This window comes from Humulus lupulus, chromosome 2 (genome assembly GCF_963169125.1).
Source record: "Humulus lupulus chromosome 2, drHumLupu1.1, whole genome shotgun sequence".
Taxonomy (NCBI): domain Eukaryota; kingdom Viridiplantae; phylum Streptophyta; class Magnoliopsida; order Rosales; family Cannabaceae; genus Humulus; species Humulus lupulus.
Window position 1 is genome coordinate 114,332,193 of NC_084794.1, and position 7,243 is coordinate 114,339,435.

Sequence of the window (7,243 nt, forward strand, 5' to 3'; positions counted from 1 at the left end):
ACCACTGGGTTGTCCTCGGGAGTCCAGCCTACCGCCGATGTAACGCCCTACTTCCTTAGAGTCGTTACTAAGTGAGTTTTTAAGATAAAACAGTGTGCTATGAACTCGCTAACCGAGGTTTTGAAACAAAAGTGTGACTAATTAAAAGTTAAGGCTGTAATCTTTGAAAATGCGTCGTTTCATCAAAACTTCTATTATTAAACAGTTGGGATCCCAAAATAAGGTTTGAAAACTAATTACATCTTGAAATAAGGTTACAGTTGAGAAATTATAAAATTATAGATTATTACAGCCATTTTCGAATAAACCCCCAACCAAAGCAGTCGGGCAGGCCAAACATGTACACGTCGCTTCACGCTCTCCGTACTCATGGTTGGTTGACTCAGTCATTGCCCTTACCTGCAACACAGAGCACCCGTGAGCCGAAGCCCAGCAAGAAAACTCATGCAGGACATAACATATGCATTTATACAATTTATCATAACAGATAATCCACATATAAACAAGTCAACCATTAGACTAAGCAAACACGGCCATGCCGCCCCAGAGACCTTACCAAAGCCCTGGGGTATCGGTTCTCACCGCGAGGATAACTCATGTATCCCTTGGGTCCCACCCTGAATATAGCATAATACATGTATCCACCGGGCCCCGCCCTGACTATAGCATCCCATGTGCTAGGTGTTACTTTCGGCCCCACGGCCGCCCCGGCCTACGCCGTACTCGGCCCTTGCCGTTCATTTCATCATAATCACACATATAGTACATTCGAAATAAACATTCACACACATCACGGTTCATTTAAGGTTAAACATTTACACATAATACAATCCGGGGCCATGCCCTACAATCACACAGTGGGGCCATGCCCTATTCTCGGGTGTTATAGTTTTCTTACCTGTACACCGAGCCTCCTGATGCACTAAAGCCGCGAGCACGGTCCTCAAGCATGAGCCTCTCCAATAGCCTAGTCACAACACACATAAAACACTTTTTAATACTAACCAACCCAAAACCATTTCCCGGGACCAATCCCGCACTCTCGGAACCTCTAATTCCCTAAAACAATACACCGGAACCATCCCCCGAGTCCCCGGGCAAAAGCCCTAAAAACCAGAATTTTTGGTGTCAAAATTGGCCTAGGGCCGCGGCACTCCCTTCAAGGGCCGCGGCGCCCAGCGACTTGGCCTCCTCCTGATGCAACCTCGCGCCGCGGCGCCCAAGAACAAGGCCGCGGCGCTCATACGCGAACCCAGAAAATCTGGGTTTTCCCTTGCGTTTTTCCCGAACTTACACCTTCCAAATCACACCAAACCAATACCCAAACCCCAAAACCAATTCCAAGCTTCATATGAACAACTTAACAACCTATAGGCACTAGGTACAAGATCAAAACATCAACACACCCAAGAATCCACCCCTTGATTCCTATTTTCAGCCACCCAAACCAAAACTCAAACAACTAACTCAAAACTCAACAAAAACAACTCAAGCTCTAGATTTTACAAATCAAAACAGAAATCAAAACTTAGATGTGTCTAAAACCCTTACCTCAAATGGAGAACCCACACAAAGTCCTTGATCTCCTCCTAGACTCCCACTTCTCCTTCTCTTCTTCTTCTTGCTCTAACCTTCTTTCTCCTTCTCATTCTTCTCTTCAATTTCTATCAAGCCTCAAGTGGCATAAATGCCCCAAACCGTATACCCCTAAATCCCAGCTGCCATTTATCTATTTCCCAACCAAATGACCATTTTGCCCCTCCTTGCCTATCCTTTCCTACTTAAACCTCAAGGGCACTTAAGTCCTTTCGTTACTATTTCATTTCTACCATTTTGTTTCTAAAACTTGTTACTCTCAGCAGTAACTAATGGTTACCCAGGTTACTAAATCTCCAATAACCATTACCCGCTAAATCTCAACTTAACCATAAAATCCCGAGGTACCCCTAGGCTCCTCCCGAGCCGGGTATAGAAATCCTGTTGTGACTCTTAAGTTAACTAGCTCTCTAGGACCGTCTCGGCACGTGCATCACAACAATAACACGACACTCACGTGGTACAAATCACGGAATACAATTATCACATATCAATGCAGTTATGCCCAACAAGGCCAAAATTACAGTTATGCCCTTCTAACACGATCCGGGCCTACATGCATACTAATATACATAGTCATGCATCTCAGATAAACAAATAGTCATATAACATGCTTTAAATCATAATCATGCATTTAATTCATAAAAATCACACATAATTCCCATCATGCCCTCCTGGCACGCTAATCAAGGCCCTTAAGCCTTATTAGCAAATTTGGGTCGTTACAGCCGAGGCCTCTCTCTCTTGAGTTGCACGAGCAACGTCTGTCTTGATACGTGCCTCGAGTTTGGTCCTCATGTCAGGATCCTCTGTGAAAGAGAGGTCCATGTCCTTGTTGCTCTGCCACGAAACAAAGAGCATGTCCTCAGCCATCACATCGAGGTCTTTGGCCAGTTCCCCATTGGTTTTTTCCAATTCACCAACACGGGCTTCAAGTTCAACTCAGCTCAACCAAAACTCCTCGCGGATTTGAGCCAATTCCTCATCCACGGTCCGTGTGCAGACTGCGACATCTTCCAATAACTTGGCAGATCTTTCCTCCAAGGCAGACAGTTTCGACCTCTCCGTGACCAGTTGGTCCTCCACCTCTTGGACATGGGCCCTGGTGTCCTCCACCTCTTTCTGGACCCGCGAATGTTCCTCTAGGGGATTGCAGTCTCTTGGGTCTGAGCAAGCTCCACTTGGACACAAGCTAGCTCCTCTAGAGCCTTCTTCAATTCAAGGGACTACGTCAGCACCAGGTCCCCAAGTCGTTGATTTAAGGCCGCAACCTGTAAATTCAGGATGAGGAATTAGCCAAAAAGACAAGATATACACCAAGACTTAAACAGAAATCAAGACTTACCCTAGTGGAAGCGTGACGGCTGGTTACCACCAGCGCCACCTCGTTGTCACCACCGCAACGGGCGAAGCTACCTGCGGTCATCTCACACAAGGATTTCATTATTCCCTGCAGGAGTTCCGTGTCGAGTGGTATGGCCTCTATCCTATTCTCCACGCAATGAGAGGTTCAAGTTCTTCGCGGCGAGGAGCAGAGACAGGTTCCTTCGGCCAGTCCTCGCGCAGAAACTCGGTCAATAGTCGAACAATCTCGTTGCCTTCGCTGATGGAAGCATTGTAGTACTCGGTGACCTCCCTATGTAGACCCGAGCCATCATCATCATAATACTCCAGAAAGATGACCAACTAGGGATTCTTGGTTTGAGAGGGATTGGGAGGAATTTCTTTGCCTTTCCCAGAGAATCCCTCATCTCAGGGAAAGGAGGCCTCAAGGTCTATGACCTCGTCGGCGACTGCTGCGCTCAAGGTAAGGGTTGTTGGAGCAGTGGCTGAGGGTGCTGGAATAGACGAAGGGGGCGTGGGGATTGTTGTCGGGGCCGTCGGGAGGTTGATCTTAGAAGGGCCCGAAACCCTTTGACGTTTCGAGCACACCATGTCTGAAAGGCCCATGCTGTCTGCACAAAGGAAACACCCTGGTTAGTCTCGATAAATGAAAGGAAAACCATTACAGAATAATACATGCAAAAACGAAAGATGAAACTCCTCGGGAGCCCCACCATGATCAGGCTCCTCGGAATGGAGGACGGTACTAGCAAATTCGTGTACAAGACGACCCATCTCCTATGTTAAATTGGTTTTGTACTAACAAAACCAAGAGGCATGCATGGCCATCGACTTGTCAAGAGGCACGAAGCCGTGAGGGTGACTTTTTCTCTTTGGGTTGTGGAGGAACACGTTGATGAGATCCTGGTAATCTTGGTACTCTTCTGCTAACCAGCGACGCTCCAAAACTTGGCCACATTCAAGGAAGGAGGGAGAAAACAAGATATGGTCAGGACTAGTTCCCTCCCCTACACGCCTAGCATAGTGAAGAATGATTAGAGATTTACCTTGACACATGGAGGACGATTCGATCCCCACTTCTAGCTCTGCCTCAAGCTCTTCATCTTATTTTGCCTCCGCGATGGATTCGATAGCAAGAACACTCTCTGCGTGCTCTTCGTGAAGACGTTGCTTGTTGTTGGTTTTTATTGATCAAATCAAAGATTATACGCAGCGGAACAACAATCAAATTGTTAGTTTAATCCTATAAGATTTCTAGATGTACTTCTTCACATGCATATATATATATACATTGAATCAAAGACATGAATAGAAAAATTACCTCAGGTCCTTCCTTGCTGCTATCTTTTTGTATGGCTAAATCCTTGAGATCTCACACCAAGATCTTCCAAAATGTTCTCAGCACACAAAGAACGAGTGTGGGCTCTCTATACAAACAATAGGAAAAAAACTATTTATTAGATGTTCTCAACACATGAGATCTGATAAAGTTTGGACCTAGGTTTTGTGAAGAATAGTGACTTTTGTTTGTGTCACTGTTTTCTTTCTCTGAGAGAGATTTCTAGATATTTTTCTATCCCTGAAAAGTTACGTTCTGAAAAACTGATATCCTATATTTAATATATCCAATATATTAAAATAAAATCTTAGTTATTTTAAACAATTTGAAAATAACTAATCAGTTATCAGATTTTTGTTTAAATAATAATATTTTAATCAAATTACAATATCTCATTATTTATTTAATATTTAAATAACTAAAATTGTGGAACCTAGAAACTGATTACAGTCTCTTATGTGTGTAGCACAGTGACTGTGCACTGTGCTACACGTGTACCACATGCCAATGATGGCATGTGATTTTTCCTAATTTTTATTATTATTTAAATACCAAAAATCTCAAAAATAAATTAATTCAAAATTAATTATATTTTTGTTAAATCAAATAATTAATTAATTCTTAATTAATTAATTACACATAATTAAATTATGTTTGATATATAGAAAAATATTTTACTTATCACATAAGTCTTTTTTGCTCATTTTTGTATTTGCCTTTGTCAGTGATTGTTTGAGCCATTTCGGGGACCATGGACCTATAACATTAAGCTCCAATAAATAAACTAAATAATTAAACTCTTTAATTGTAATAGTTAATTTATTAATTCTGATATTACTCCACTATAAATTCAGAATTGCACTCTTTATGTTATAGATATACTTTTACAGAAATCTTTTCTTAAGTCGTCCATTGATATAACCATCTTACAATAGTTCAACCCTATAATTAATTAGTTCATAAATTAGAATGGAAGAATTACCATTTTACCTTTCTAATTTACTTCTTATTCCTTAAGTACCATAAATTCACTAGTGAATAATTAATCTATAATCTAATTATAGATTTGAGCTCAAAATCATTCAGTTCCAGAATTAACCCTTAAGGGAACTAATATACGATCCGTTTGGAAATATTAGATTATGTATTGTTGATACATGTTTCCAGCCATCCGTGATATTAAATCTCCAAAACAAAAGTCATTAGCCTCATACTTTGAAGAGACCTTAACGAATGAATCAAAAGATTTAATAAACATGAACAGGAGTTCATGAACACTCAGGATTTAGGTTGATCTATAAATGATCATCAGTTATGATATGAATTACAAGTCTTTATTATTAAATGGTTTTTGGATAAAGACTTTAATTCATATCGGTCCATGTCATATATAATCATATTATATAAAGCACCTTTACCGAGATGTCTTACCACATCAATAATCCGAATCTAGATTATTTGTATCATTGCGATACTCAGAAAACCGTACTTACAACTCCAATTAAAGAATTCCATAACTTTAATTTGTTGTTGTTGACTATTTTTATTCATTCATGTGATCTTAATTCTCTCGTATTAATACAAGATTACATCCTCAATAATGAATATGGAACTTTTCTGATATTTACAAAATTATTCAAACAATAATTTAACAATCTAAATATAACAATAATAATAAACCATTGTATTTATTTATTCACAGAATAAACAAATGTCTTTACATGCTTTTAGGACACACTCCTAACACTTGTATTGTTGGAGCGCCTTGGCTGCCATGAAATCTGTGTGTAACTTTGCTTTCATCCGAGATCTCTTCGAATCTCAAAATTGGGTAAGGACCATCGAATTTACGCTTTGCCTCGCTTGCAGAAACCCATACTGTCGAAGACGAGCATCGGTGATGAGGAGGGAGAGCTCTAGTTCCTCGTTTCGGAGAGAGCCTATCGTTCGAAGCCTCTCGTCGAAGGAATCAACGAAAGGGGTACGACGATACAAACTTGATTAAGACAATATGAACTGAGATAAGTAACGAGCTAAGTGCCATCGGGCTAACTTACTCGAATTTGATACTTACTGGCGGTGGTGAAGTCCAGGAGTAAGGTAGGATTAGTCCTCGTTGGAAAATCGTCTGCCCAAAAGAATTGATCTTTATAAGCCTGAGTGTGGTTCTCATTGCCGCACGGAGCTTTATAGCCTTTCCCCGGACTTGTGTGTTTCATCAGGTTATAATATCCCCATTTCCCCCCTTCTTCGAGCAATGCCGAAAACTGTAGATATATAGTATTTCGGCGGGGGATGGAGTGGGCCAGTACCCAATAGCCATTCAGAGACAATTGAAATGGGGCTATGCCGACACATTTGAGGAAGTTGACATAATATTGATGCAGCAGTAGGGTTGCACCCGCTTGAAGATGTGAGGCACTCCAAGGCCAGAGCCTGTGAATACTTTCATGTGCCCTCTCATCCTCCCGAACCAGGCACAATAATTTTTCACTGTCCTCTACCTCGTAGTTGGTGAGTATTTTAGTCAAGGCACCCCGATGTTGTAGCTTACTCGGAATGTCTTTTGCTTCGAATCCTATGGAAGGATACATGGTATCTGATAGCATCGGACTAGTGTTGGCCTCTTCCTCCGAGAGGCCAGCTCTACGAGGCTTCACCGCTACTGGCTCTGAGCTCTCCAGTATGGTAAGAGCCTGGCTGCTGCCAGCCACTTGTTTCCCCTTCTTGGGCTATCTGGAGGATTTCATTGTTGAAGGCGTAGAACCCTTGTTGGTGGAGCTAATGAAGCTCCTCAGACATCTAAAAACAAACACCAAGCAGTTAGTGCCTTGACCCGCAGGAAGTTGGGCCAAAATGAGAACCCCTAAGACAACTGCTTGGGGAAGGAGAAAGAAATAGACTAATGGCTCTGGGGTGTCCTCGGAGCCAAGTGCTTGACACCGGAGACACCACCGGAAATGA